The sequence below is a fragment of the Falco rusticolus genome, chromosome 13, assembly GCF_015220075.1.
Source record: "Falco rusticolus isolate bFalRus1 chromosome 13, bFalRus1.pri, whole genome shotgun sequence".
In the NCBI taxonomy this organism is placed as follows: domain Eukaryota; kingdom Metazoa; phylum Chordata; class Aves; order Falconiformes; family Falconidae; genus Falco; species Falco rusticolus.
The window spans coordinates 5,567,849-5,582,379 of record NC_051199.1 but is presented as its reverse complement, the minus strand read 5'-3'; the positions used below and the strand labels follow the sequence as shown (position 1 = coordinate 5,582,379).

The 14,531-nt window shown below is 47.0% G+C and overlaps 1 protein-coding gene across 6 annotated transcripts in view; it reads left to right on the top strand.

Annotated features, from left to right (window-relative positions):
• The window catches only part of ARHGEF4 (Rho guanine nucleotide exchange factor 4), a 229,055-nt gene that overhangs the window by 193,543 nt on the left and 20,981 nt on the right, over positions 1 to 14,531 (top strand). Inside the window, exon 1 of one of the 6 annotated variants that reach the window (XM_037406137.1) lies at positions 3,529 to 4,199. The exons of the other annotated variants lie outside the window; for them this stretch is intronic. The gene's annotated coding sequence lies outside the window, so the exon portion shown is untranslated. Of the gene's footprint in view, positions 1 to 3,528; positions 4,200 to 14,531 lie in introns of those variants that run through there. 6 annotated transcript variants of the gene reach the window in all.

The following is a 14,531-nucleotide window of genomic DNA, read 5'->3' as shown; positions in this document are numbered from 1 at the left end:
TGGTCCCCTCTGTAGGGCTGCCCCCCCCCCCGACCTTGCTCTGGGGCACGTGCACTTTGCTGTCCCAGTGCACTGGATATAACGTCACTGCTTGTCTCCCTAGGTAGTTCTTTGCCTGTTCTACTGAAGCACCCGTGCTGCTTATTGCAGTTGTTGATTTTTCACGTTGATGTGCATGTGCCTTTCGGCTCCCAGTTCAGCTGCTACAATATTGAAACGGCTTTTTTCACTTGGCAGAAAGTGGGTTTGTCTGTGCGCTCCTGGCCTCTAAAAGCTGGCACCTAAAACAGCCCTCCAAAGCTTAGGCCCCATTGCATGTATAAGCAAGGTGACAAGGGCTGGACAATAATTAGTATTGTTTGCTTTATCTAATATTAGACTGGGGATTCTTGAATAATGTACTCTCTGAAGGCGTGGTCACTGACTGCAGCACGACTCCGTGTGTGATCAGGCCTGCGAGGCTGCGCTGCACTCGCCACTTGCACTATCTGAGTGACAGTGTTATACCCTGGGTGCAGTCCTGGCTGAGGATGGCTCTTAGAGAAATGATTGCAAGTAAATTATTACAATTGCAAATCAGATTCCTACAAATATCGTGCAACACTTACTTGAAATATGCTTCCTCACTGATAGTTATACAAAGTCTCGCCCTACTACAAGCCACAGGGTAAAACCTTCAGCTGTTTCATCTCTTGCCACCTACCACAGAAGCATGTCTGATCAGTGAGAAATAAGAATGAGGTTTCATTTCTGTCTTAGAAAAACGCCACATGGTGTTTAGCCGTGTGCAGCAGTAGTGGGAGCCTCCCCCTCCCCCCCGCCCCCAGCACTTTGAGTTACCATGGAAGTAACTGCCCCATGCACAGAATCTGTGAGGGGATTCACTGCCTGGGGGTGAAAACAAAAACCAGGTCACAGCTAGAGTAACTCTGCAGTTTTTGTCCTTGTTCGAGACCAGTTCCTACTCGTTCTCACTTACTTACCGTGGGGTCAGAGGGGTGGCTGCAACTTAACATTAATTGTGTAATGCTCCAAGATGTATGCAAGGTAAATATGTTATATGTGCCCAGGCAATGTAGTGCAGGAGGGTACTTAGGTCTGTACATCAGAAAAGCAAAGGGACGTAGCTGTGGTTTAAGATGTTTCTTAGAGACAGCTCCAACGCAGGTGAAAATGCACCCTCCCTGCAATTTTGCAGCTGCTTTTTCTGCATCTTCATCTTGGTATCAGTTTCCCCTCAGCTGCTTCTGCAAGGTGATCTCACCTTTAAGATGTCTTTATAGATATTTATTCAAACTTTCTGTGCTTCAACTTCGAATGCTTGAGCATGTTCATGAGTGGCAAAGATTTCAGGAGGTTATGGGAGAATTACGTCATCGTGGATTTTAGAAATTGCCCGGTATCCTGTGGCACCAACAGTATTCCTCTGCCAGCATGACTTTACCAGTGTGTGTCCTGGTGTGGGTCACTGGAGTTTACCTGTTTCTTTTCAGTGTAATAGTGACTAGAGAAGATGGTAGTTGCTGTGGAGGTTTCAAAGGAGTATGTGTGATCGTGCTTCTTCTTCACCATGATTACCTTCTCCTGAAGGTCCACACCCCTCCCTAATACTGTTTGGTGGCTTATGCCCATACTCAATCAATTCATGAAAAGACTTCAAAACCAGACAAGATTTGCAAAATCCTCAGAAACTGAATAACGCAATCGTGTGAGTCAACTGTGGACTTGAAGAAGTTTTGTTAAATTGAAGTCTGCAAGCTTAGGGATCTAAGTATTACACTCTGGTGCATATGGCGGGGAGAATTAGTTTTTCAAAGCCATTAAGCGAATGCAGGCCAAAGCCCCGAAAACATGTGGGAGCTTGGGCAGCCTGCGGATCCCAGTAGTTTGCTTCATGTGGGAAGTTCTGCTTATCAGGTCTTGAAGCTGCACTGAGAGAACAAGCCCTTGTCCTATGCATTATTCCCTTTGTTCTACACTTAGGCTAGACGCAAGGAGATTTACAAGGTCTTTAAGTTCAGAAACCAGCAAACTGAAATAATTATTGACTTCATTTTATAACATCTAAAAAACATTACAGAAACATAAGGAGACAGTGGAAGTTGTTTGACTGCTTAGTGCTTTCTATATAACCCCTGCAGAGGTTGGCACAATTTGGGAAAACACAAAATGAAATAAAAGTACCCAGCCAGACCATAACTCTTAAACCTTTTCCCTTTTAAATCTCTCACCTGCTGTGTTCCAGGATATATATAGAGCTGTACAGATCTTCAAGAAACGTTATGGGCATTGATGTGCTAACACCTGAAAAAAGACAGCTTTTTTCATTTTGCTATGCTTTGTCTCAAGCGTGAGAGCAGCTGAGTGTGTTCTGTTCACACCTGCATCATGTGGTTGCTCCATCATTGCCCTTCCCAGAGATGGTTGCTACCGTAGGTGTTTAGCAGTTAGTATGTTTAAGGGGAGGGAGCCATGACTTCTGGTTCCTGCTCCTAGGAGAGTGTGTGTGTGTGTGTGTGTATATACACACACACACATTCACATTGGAGATATTTTTTTTTTTCCATGTTTGAAGCTCTCAGGTGAAGTGCAGTCATCCTTGTTGCGCCCAGCTCCACGCACTAGCGACTGTGTCATCCAGCCCTAGCTCCAGGGGCTGGATTCATATTTCTGTTTCGTGAGAAGGTGTGTATAGGGGGAGCACATGAGAACTGGAAGGTGTGGAATTGCCTCCTGTCAGTGAAGGGCATGAATGATCATTCATGATGTCCTCTTCTTCCTTTCCTGAGCAGTGCTGTTACTGCCGGCTGTTGAGCAAAAGGTGGGCTCCACTTTGCTGGCTAGAGGAGAGAAAAAGGCTGCACCTGTAGTCAAAGAGACTGTCTGTGATGGGTGCTCTCCAAGAACCATCCCTGGCCTTTCCAAGGAGGAGTGCTGCCCTTTCATCCTGGTCCTGGTCAGACACTGCTGGGAGCTATGCTCAGGCTGCAGCAGCTGTGAGCATACCCCGGGGAAGCTGGGTGCTCGGTGAATTTCACAGTCCAGCAGCAAAATGTTAAGTTCCTAAAAGCACGTTTAGGGCTCTGCAGAGCTGACCAGAGGTTTTCTGGTTGCGGAGATTCGGTTTTGGCGTACCTCGGTCCTGCAGAGGCATTGGCAGAGGTAGCCAAGTCCTTTGGGCACTCTGGCTCCAGGACCCTGCTTGGAAGTGGACAGCAGGCTCGGATGGGAGCTGCTTCTCCCAGACCCCCAGCCCAAGGCTGCATCTCCCCATCCTCCTCGCAGACACCCAGCAGCTTGTTGCACACTCGGGCATGTGGGAAGCCATCGTGCCCTCGCCGTGCCCTTGCATTGCCACACGGCCAGCTTCCCCCAGCCCCATCCGGAGCAGCAGGATTTGCCTGCTGGCAGGACTTGTCTCTATTGCTGGCACACTCTTAGTGCGGGTGGAAGGATTTAAAAAAGCAGCCGCCTAATCCACTCCTGACCCTCCTTAAAAGCCTCCCCTGCACACCCCACATCGGGCTGGGCTGGCTGCGTTGCTAAGGCCTGCATGTATCCTGGAGACGGCGCCCAGCAAATAGCTGAGCCGCTCTCTGGAAAGCCAATATCACAGCCCGGATTGCAGTGCTCCGGCTTGGGCTTTCTGCAAGAACGGATTCAATGTCTTCCTTCTGCTAAAGCGATGGCGACGGTTCCTTTGGCAAAGAAGATGTGGAAACCCGCGGATGTGCTGATGAGCATCCCCTGAGATAAGGGGGTGGGGAAGGGGGCGTTTTGGCACACGTGCTGTGCAGGACCAGCAATGGCTGTGTCGAGCCATTTAGACTTCTGCTTCTGAGAGCTGCAAAACAGCTTTTGTTCACGGCCCTCTGCCCCCCTCCGTGCCCCCGCTGTGGGCTGTACAGCGGTCACTTAAGAAGCCTGCTGCTTTTAAATTTTTTTTCTTTTTTTTTTCTGGGGGCTGAAGCCATGGCAAAGGTCCCTGACCGAAGCAGGCACAAATGGAGTGCACTTCACACTTTCCTCCGCTGCAACATGAACCCGGAGACTCAGCGGGTAGTGGTCTTTGTCATCCTGCTCTTCCTCATCATCGTCAACGTGGTACTGATGTTTCTTTTGGCATTTCACTGAAGGAGGACTGCTGGTAGTGGTGTGTGGTGCATGGGGGTTTCCAGGACTGGGCGACAAATCAGCAGGTCAGCTTGTTGTTGTCTGCCTCTGGTCTGCTTGTCTGCTGTTACGGTAACTGTGTGTCTCAGAGTATCCCTCCTTTGTTTTTTAATCATCACCTCCTTCCCCACCCTGCTCCCCTCACTCTCCTCCTGTCATCACCTGTGCCTTGTGGTTTGGATCACCGTTAAACCAGAGAAAGGGAAAGAGGTAAGGGAGCCAACCTGTTTAATCGTAACCGCTCCCCGTGGCACTAATCAGCCTCAATTCCTAACAATGACAATACTGTGCCTATACGTAGCACTTCTCAGCCCTGGAGAAGCCCAAAGTGCTGCTGCTTTGTTTGCAGAGGGACAGTCATCCTATATCAAGCCCTTGCACAAGGACCTACTACATGTAAACACCTGCTGTAAAAAGCGGAACGCCGTAATGCCTCCATTGCTCTGCCACTGGGAACGTTGTGCTGTGCGGTGGCGTGAGTAATGCCCAATTAGCCAAAGTGGTTGATCGATAGTGCATCAGGAATTCGGGCTAAATAAATGCTGCAGCAGTGTGGAAGGAGTGTTTTGTTGGCTTTTATCCCGTTTCCTTTATTATATCTCAGTGCTTATTTGCTATGGGTATTAAAATGGCTGGCAGAACAGCACAGGACACTGCTCGCAGGCCACTTGGCTCTCAGTGGCCAGTAGTAGCCGTGCACAGCAGGGAAGCAACTCAAGGAGCACTCTTGTAGACCCATTAGGAGGGAAGGGCAGCAAAGCAGCGTGCTCGCTCCAGGCCTGTTCACCTCAATTTTATCGGCAGCCCTGTGCGTCACAGCACTTCCAGACTTGGGCACTGGCACCTCAATGGAGCAACCCTCTACTTGATGGCACTGAAGAAGACCGAATCCTGGTGGAAGATAAACTGGAAAGGAAGCCACAGTGCACTGTTCTTAATGACACTGCTTGCATTTGTGCCGGAGACTGTACAAAATATCCAAGCCCTTGAAATTCAGCAAGATCCTTCATTTTGTGTGTTAGGTAATCTGCAATTTACATACCACTTCCATGAGGGCAGTGTGTTTGCTGGCACTAATGATTGAAGTTACTTCAGCCCTCTCAGACCTGAATGTTTATGGCTCCTGGAGTCTGAGCTGATGTTGAGAAAGGCTGGATGCTGATGTTGTCTCTGTCATCATGAATGATGTACTCTGTACCAGCTATTTATGTGATCGTGTGTAATACATTAGTGTTGTACAAAACCACGTCACTTTAGCACACAAAGCAATGAAATTTGTACTTGCTGAGCTCCTTTCTGTACATCTGAGGCATGGGACAGCCTTGTCCCTGGGAGTGGAGAGTCTCCTGCTGGGTGTGGGGCAGCTCTCCGCATTTCTCTGCGAATCTCTTATATAGGTGAAGAGGTTTGAATTATTAAAAATCTCAGACTAGGCTATTAACTCTATTAGCTAGACATTGTGATAAACAGCCACTGGAACTACCCAGTATATGTTGTTTTCTGAAGCTACCATTTCAAAAAAAATCTCCAAGCCTCTGCACACAACACTGGCTTTCCAAAAAATCTGTTTTCTCTCCCCTCTAAACTTTACCTGTGGCCTTAGTTAGAGCTGGAATCAGAACTTTACGGTGTAAGGTGGAAAAAAAGATTGATCATTGGAAAGGACAAGTGACAAAATTGACAAGATGTGAAAGCATACCTTGGTATTCAAATGACAGATGAGGGACCAAATTTTGGCTTTGGGGTCACAGGTGTCGGTGACAGAAAGCTTTTGGCAGCTGCTTGTGAGGGAGGATTATGCACAAGGCTTGAGCAGGTTCTGACAGTGCTTGAGCATTCAGAAGCCCTCACCCCTCACCTAGTGGGTGAAGTGTTTTGCTCTCAGCAGCAGTAGGAGCAGTAATAGGCCTCAGCACCATGGCAGCCCCTACGAGCTGTTTGAACGGCCAGTTACTGCTGTCTCACCTGCTCTGTATCTTGACATAGTGCAAAACACACCTGATGGTAGATGAGAACTGTAGTTATTCCCAGGGCTTGCACATACACACATAACTCTGGAGACTATCCAGCAGGTCGACCCTGTTCGTAATCTGAATGTTTGGCTCGACGTATAGAAGCCACGTAGGGCAGCTGGTAAGCTGAGCAGCTAAGACTGATCCTAGATTCACAAAGTGGCTTACGCTCTTGTTTAGCCTTGGTGTCATGTCACTGAAATGCTCCTTGGGTGGCTTTTGTCACTGAACTGGAGACTGTAGCTTCCTCTTATACTCTTCCTAGGAAGGTACTTAAGGGAAGTTTTCCAGGAATTTCTTTTTATTTAATGTCTTGCAAAATTAATTAAGTAGCTGGAGCTGGTCTTGTGGTGATGAAATAGTTTACCTTCTGCTTGGTCAGTCTGGGGACGCTTATTCCCACTGCTTGCTAAAGGATTCTGCTGGCTTTGGAAGGGATCAAATACCAAAGGTGGTGATGACAGGCTGCTGGGGCAGGCACAGCCCTGTGTGAGCAGGCAAGTGCTCCCACAATGCTGCAACCTCCTCCTTCCCTTCTCTCTCTAGCCCACTTTTACCACATCTACATCACACCTGGTTCAGCATCTTTATTTCCAAAAAGTTTCCTTTGCTCGGCCCAGCCACAGCAGCTGTGCCTGTGGGAGCCAGAGCCATTTGCCTTTGCTGCTTTGACACATCAAAGCTTGTGCAGAAGCAGCCAGTGCATATAATGGGAGGTGAGGAGTGTCTTGCTAACAGCAGATCCAGTGCCCCAAAATGCTCGCTGCTGATACTAAGGAGAAAATGTAAGTCTTGGGAATAACATGAGTTTGGGCAGTTAGTGCCTCTGAGGTACAGAGCTGCCACGTTGCTTCCTGCAAAGCAGCTCTCTTCTCTGGGAAGCACTGCAGTTGTTGATACAAAGGATACTGAGACTTCCCCAGTTGCAGAAGACCTGCCTGCTGCTAGAGAAATAAAGCATTTCCTTCAAGGGCTATGGGGAATCCAGGGCAGTGAGGGATAACCTGGAAGAAAGGATGTTAGAGAAAAAGGTAATGCAACCCCTGGTGAAACTGCATCCCTTTTCTGTCGGGCAATTTGCATCACCCCTGCATATGGCAATTTCACCAGATTATTGGTACCAGAATAGTCGGGAGCAAAATAGTAGAATGGTTCTTGCATTTAAAAATTGTCAGAAGACAAATTGCAAGATTGTAGAGTACTCATTGGAGATAACACTGCCTGCCACAGGTAACACTGGTTGCCAAGAGCCTTGGGAACACTTTTCCTCTTAGTATTTAATATTAGGGGAATTTTAACTTTCTCTTTCCACTGCTTGTCTAGGTGTTTGATACCTAACTAATCCTAAAATATCTGTGTTGAGTTTTGTTATGGAGAACCCAGTGTTTATCTCCTTCCTCAACTTCACCTACAGATGTATATGTTCAGCTGGAAGCTGCAGTTGACATGTAAGCGTTAATCAGTCTGATATTAGTTGTGACTCATTCAAGCCTGCCTCAGATCTTGGCTGAAGAAGCTGCGATGGCCGATTAAAGCCCAGGAAAAGTAAAGCTGGTGAAGGATCCCTGAATCATGTGCAAGAGCTGTAGATGGTGACAGAAGGATGGTGGGGAAGGAGAAGCCTTTGGCATTTCTGTCAACAAAGTTGGCTTTTTTTTAATTTGCTCTCAGCGTGCTTATTTGACAGCAGAGATGGGTGCTTTGCAGGAAGGCTGTGATTGTTTCCCTGCAGTTGGGCTCTGCCCTGGCATTTGGGCTGTAGCCCCAGGGAGGGAGCAACACAGCCAGGGAAGTGAGGCACATTGTCAGGCCTCTCTGCAAAGCACTTGGGGTGCCTGGTACCCACTGTGCTCTCTGCTCCCACTGCGGATCAGGTCACATCAGCCCGGCCCTCCTGTGGCTGCTGGACCCCTCCTCTTCCCCAGGGTGCAGAGTAAGAGCTGTGCTTCTACTCTTTCCCCTGTGCTGCCACTGTGGTGCTGGTGTACTCCAGCTGTGTGGCAAAGCAGTGTGCAGGGATGGGGCAGGGTACTGCTGCTTCTAGCCCTGCACAGGTAGTTTGTGTTGCCCCTGCTGTGGGGCAAGTTCACCAGAACGTTTAACAGGCAAGAGCTTTGCTCTGCTACTGCTTTACTATGAGCCTCGCAAGGCAAAGAGCATCTATGAACAGGGGTGAGACCAAGACATCATTTCCAGAGGGAGATCTGGGCTTTAGATTGTATCTTTTCTTAATTTGTTCTCCCAGGCTAAACTCATTTTTTGTGGTGATATGTGGTATCTGCTGTCTTTGTGATTTATTCTTGGAATCTAAGGCATGAGCTGGCCAGATAAGAAACACAGTAAGCATTTAGGATGATAGCATCAACAATTACTTTTAATTAATGCTTCCAGTGTTTTGATTTAAAGAAAAAAAAAATATCTATGAAAGTCCCATCATACAGGTTAAAAAAAAGAGGGAGGAACTTGCGATTTATGCCATGTCACTGGGCTTGTTAAATACAGAATGTGCTGGAAACTCTGGAATAAAATCAAGTCTCCTTTGAATCTTTCTTCTTTTGCTGGAGTTACTCCAGGCATGACTGTGGTTGTCACATACAGCCCATCCCCTCTGTGCCTGCATCGGGCAGTGCTGGAAACGGGGCTCGAAGCAGTAGCATGGACCTACAGTTTAGTCCACATAGGAAAAGATCCACGTATCTCCTGTTCTCCACAGGTTCTCATTTTAGTATTACACAGGCCCACAGTGGTGGTCTCTGTCCTGTTGCATGTGTGCAAGACTTCTGCATTTGTAACTGATAAGAGTGATTGCTCCGCTCTGCTGGTAACACTGAAAGAAAAGTGTCCTCCTAAGTACCAAGAGGATGTTGTTGAACCTTTCAGCAGAGGAGTCAGCCAGGTTGAAGAACCGTGGAGAGGGAGATTTGGGAGTTTGCTCTCCCTTGCAGCTGATCTGGCCCCTCTGGACCTGGTGCAGGGCTCCAGTCCCGCACGTCCTGCTGCAGCATCGAGGTCCCATGTCTTCCTCTTCCCCTGTCAGGGAGACCCTAGTGCAACCCCAGCGTGCTTTTTCCTCCAGAGAGCACCGATTTCACATTGGGCACCTGAATCTCTGCTGTCCCTTGGTGGCAGAGCAAGCCCGGCCTCCACCAGCTGGGGGAACAGGGGCTGCCTTCACCCACTCCCCCACCCCCATTTCCATCCTGCAGCAGCTCCTATCCGGAGCAGGCTGCTGGGCAAAGCAGAGGAGACACAGGGCATGGAGCAAACCACCGTAGCATCCACACTTAAGAATCTTGTGCTTGTTCAATCTTGCATCCATTTAGGATACTGATAGAAGAACAGAATTAGTGTATCGTCTTCTTCTAAGCTATGCTGGTCTGTAGTGGCTGCTGTGCAGGGGCAGTACGTGAGTGTTATTTATAGGCCTGGTGCCTGTAGCCTTTGTGGTAACGTGGCTCAGAACAGCATAGTGGAGCTGGGCTGGGTTTGACTGCTTGTGGTTGCTTTGAATTACAATCTTGTCCAGTCTTGGCATGTTGAGTGTCTGCAGGGTTGCGGCAAACTTTGTATGTAAATACAAAGGCTGTATATAGGCATCCCATGTGAATCTGAAGAGGGACACTAGGACCTCTCAGCAGCAGCCTAACACAGCTTTACTCACCTCGCCAAATAAAATAGTTCCGGCAGGAGATTAAGAAAAGACAGGCTGCTAAGGAGTCATGACTTAGTATTTTTAGTATCCCAATTCATACCTGTAGCACCCAGGAGTCAGGACTTGTTATACTAAGCGCTAATTATGTAGTGAGAAGGTTTGCACTAGACACCAGGAAAGGAGAGCCAGTGACAGCAGTATGCCATGGCTGCCTGGTTTACCAGAACATGCTCTGCACCCAGCTGCTTTTGCAAAACCACTTTGTCATACAGTGGCCTCTCTGGCAGGGTTGTGCAGGGAGTCAAGGTGACTAAAATGAGAACCTGTGGGGAACAGGAGATATGAGGATCTTTTCCTGTTTGGACTAAAGAAGCCACGTTCTGCGGGAGCAGCGGCAGGTGCTTCAGCCTCCTGCAGTTAGAGAGCTTGTCTGCAAGGTGGTCTTGGAAACAGAACGTGCTTCTGGTTTGAGGCTTTAGCTTTGCTTAGGCCATTGGGTCTCTTCATCCAGATAATGTGGACTTACGACAAATTAACAAAATGGGTATATATTCAAAAGCATAATAGTTCAGGGTCTCAGAAGATCCCAGGGATCTGCTGCTTCTTGAATCGATCTCCTTTAACTAGCACAGGACACTTGCAATATGAAAAGGCTGGGGCGGGGATGTTGTTTTTGCTGGGGGTTTTGAGTGTACTTAGCTTAAAGAACCTTCTGCAGGGACTACAAAAGAAATGACTCATTTTTATATTTACAGATACTAACCAAAAACAAAGGCTAGGCAGCCCCTTTTGCCTGACAGTGAGATGTTATGAAGGTTTTTTGTTCTTTTCTTTCTCTCTGTCTGATAGTCAGATTTTCCTCTGCCCCATTTTCAAAGGAAAGGATAGACAGCAATTCTTAGTTCGGTGGAGAAAGGATCTAAAACAGTGTGTGTGTGTTGGGAGAGAGATCACCAGAAAGGTGCAGGGAGGTGGAAATCATAAGTTTTGGGTCACCAGAAACCTGTGGACTTCCTCTCTCAGGTGAAGGGGAAGAAAGGAAACAGGTACTAAAATGTGCATGGTTCTTTTGAAGCAGGGAGACCATGTTTGAGAGCCAGGTCATGGAAATGGCTAAACAATCTCTGTTGGCTCAGCATGTCTGTCAGCACCTACCAGTGTTGTGTGCACTTTGGCACAGTACTGTTAATCCAACAGAGATGTTTTCATAGGAGATAGAAGCAATAAAAATCATTTCAACATGTCCTTTGCAGTGTGTTCCATTAAAATCAAATCATGCACACACATGAAAAGCAAAGCCGTGTGCCGTGTTTCTGGCGTACTGCCTGCTGTGAGCCCAAAGAGATGCTGACCTTTTGATGATTCAGAATGGTTTGCTAGCGACATGGTTTGTATCTGCTTTAAAATGTTTTCTTTAACCTTATTTGTAAAACAAATTCAGATTAATTTGCCTTCAAGCTATAACTGATTCTGTAACTTGCTGTATCTTTTGGGAGAAGGGAATAGCGACAGTCACCAGCGGGCGGAGAGTTCTGGGAACTGCATGGTTCCCTTTCCTTTTCTTCTGCAAAGAGCCAGGATGCAACATTTATCCTCAATAAATCCCTGTCTTGGATGAGCTGCAGCTGAACTGTTTGGCATATGTTGTCCTGGGGGATCTGTACAGTATATCGCTCACTTGTCCAAAGAAATAGTTTTGAAAGAGGAAGCAAAAAAAGGAGGTAGAAAGGAAAAATCTCAAAATTAAGTCAGAGGAGAGGCAGTGAAATCAGGAGCTGTCCTGCAGAGAGGGGAAAAAGTCGGGGAATGTCCCAAGGGCATGTGCTGGTGGGAGTGCACAGAGGAAGGGTAATCCTGCAGGGAGCAGCAAGAGAAGAATGGGGTAAGTTTGTAGCATCACTGACAGAAAAATATGTTAATGTAACATTAAATAAAATTTTCTGAAGAAAATAGTTTCTACTTGGGTGTCTGAGAGAAAGGGTAGTAAAAAAGATGCAACATCACTCTTAAACGTGAGAAACAGAAACATCCTGGGCTATTTCTATTTGCAAGTTGTACACTTAAAATCAGGGCATCAGAAAAACATAAATATTGTGTTGACCAGGTATGCTTCATATTCTGCAGTAAATGTAGGCTTCAAAACTTTGGGTGAGGTGAAAGAGGGGAGTCAGTCACTGACGTGGTTTTCATCTACAGCCAAACTGGAACCAGAAACTAGAAACTTTGTAGATGTGTGAGCCCTAGGTCAAAGTCTTGTTCAAACCTGAGAGTTCAACCCCAGACCTCACTCCTTTCCAGGCTTTGAAACCAAAGAACGTAGGAGAAGAGCGTGTGGCTGATGTCCAGGTGCTATTACAGCACCAGCCCAGCAAACCCTGTCACAACCTCCTGAGTAGTTACGTGCACCCACCTCCAGCCACTGCAGCCAGAGCTGGGGGCTCGGCACTCCCCAGGAGAGCTGGGAAGGAGAGTAAAGAGAGTGATTCTGTCAGAGATCTGGGCTGTTTGTGGTAAGTGGGACTGTGGTGCCGAGATCCCACCTTATCTGGAGCGATGGGTGCCACACAACTGGGAGAGCTACGAGGAGTGACTTAGATGAAAGTTAAAGATACTTAAACCACTTTTAAGCCTTAGAGTATTTCAAGCTCCTTAAGCCACTTTAAGGCTTTAGATGGGTTTAAAATGCTTAAAACACTTTAAGGCTTTAGATGAGTTTAAGCTATTTAAGCTGATTTAGAGCTTTGGAATGACTTAAGTTCTCTGGCTTTGAGTGCTTAAGAAGTTTTTGAGGGCCTTGGAGCTCTTAATTGCAAAGGCCTTTCTGAACGTTTTGAGTGAGGGTGCAGCACATACTCACTCCTGCAGCCTGTGCTCAGGGACTCTCTCTCTGAAAGCCTCCCAGGCAATATCTGAACAGACAGATTGCCCTGGGTACACTTTCATCCTCCCCCTTTTTTTGGGAGGGGAGGGGGAGAAGCAGGGGGCAGAAATGGCCAGGAGTTGGACATCCATGTGGTAGGGACAAATGGCTGCTCCAGGTGTGTGGACTGACCTTCCTCCACATGCCTGGAGAGTGTTGTGTGGGTAGGATAAAGTGTGCGGGATCTGTTAGGGCGAAGCTGTGTGGAAGTGCTGCACTTACCTCTGCCTGAGGAGTCCCAGCTGGGAGGAGGACAGCCCTACCCCAGAAGACATCCTAATGTCCTTGTAATTACTGTGTTGGCAATTGCTATTTTTCCACCTGAATGTTGTTCATTCATTCAAGAATGAAAACAAAACAAGACTGTTGCTGTACTTGAGGGAACCTATCTGTCCCCGTCAAGTTAACATTTTCAGGGCTCACCGTTTTAAAGAAGTATTTGTGGGTAATATGGATAGTCAACAGTTCCTTTCTTTTGTGTTTTTTGCTACCCTAATATGCCAAGACCAGCTCTGCAGGGCCAGCCAGTAACACTTTTACCTGTGACTTGGGATAACTGCTCAGGAATAGACACAAGCATGGCCTGGCTCTTTCCCTTGTGTGCCTTCCCAGGTGTGTTTAAGATCCTTGATGGCTGTGTCCGGATATGATGTGTCCAAAAATGGCCTCAAAGGATGGACATTTGCTTAATCTCGCTTAAAATTATCTATGTGTTTGGCTCTGTGGCATCCTGTGGCACAGCTTAATTACCCACCACAGGGAAAAAGTACTGCTTTTGTACTGAACTTCTCGCCTGGCGGTTTCACTGGGCACCCATCGTCCTGGCATTACAACCAGCCATTGTTAAGCCTTCCCGTGCCACCCTCCATCCGCCTTTCTCTGTTCCAGCTTCAGGGTGGGTTTAGCTTAGCCTAGAAGCTCTTACCACTTTTGATTCATGCTTCTTTGTGCCTTGTCCAGTTCTCCTCTTCTCTCTTTCTTTCTGAGTCATCCCACCATGCAGGCTTTCTGACCCTGATGGAGCAGGCTGACGTTTTCTTAAATCTGTCTGCAGAGACGTTCCTGAGGAGTGGCTCACTGAGGCAGTCATTTGTGTCAGGTATTGCCTGTGTTGCAGTTGGCAGCATAGAATTTCATTTGCCATTTTGTCACCCTGACACTCAGCATTGGATCTGCTTGTTTAGAAAGAGTTAATATGTATTTTGCTTATACCAGAAAATAAATGTCTTAGACATTTAAAAATAAGTTATAGATGAGTTAAATAAGTATCTTCTGGAAACCTGTGTGAAAGGTTAAAATGGAAGCTATTTTACAGCTTTTTGCTTACTCTAAGCACTACCAGCAACTGGAACATTTAACTGTAAAATGTGACACAGAGACAAGCTTTTGCAGAGTATGAACAAGTTTGAGAAGGACTTTGCTGCTGTTGTTTCCTTATGCCAAAGCTGAAGGATGTTGGTTCCCAAAATTAGCAGACTCCCTTGATATCTAGGTGATAGGAGAGTGATGGTTGGGGTGCTGAGGGTGCTGACAGGATCTAGATGAGTAGATGTCGTCCTCAGCTGCAGGTAACTATCCCCACGCTTTCATAAGAATTTTCCTGACCTATTCCAGCCAAAAGTAACATGGACTGAAGGAATTTCAGTTGATTTGATTCACCTTATAATAATCAGCTCCCGTATCTTAGGTGAAGAGCTGAGAACTTCTTGCATCACTCTGGAATTTGAAAAATCATATTTAATTGGACTCAGATGGACCTGCACCTGGCATGCTT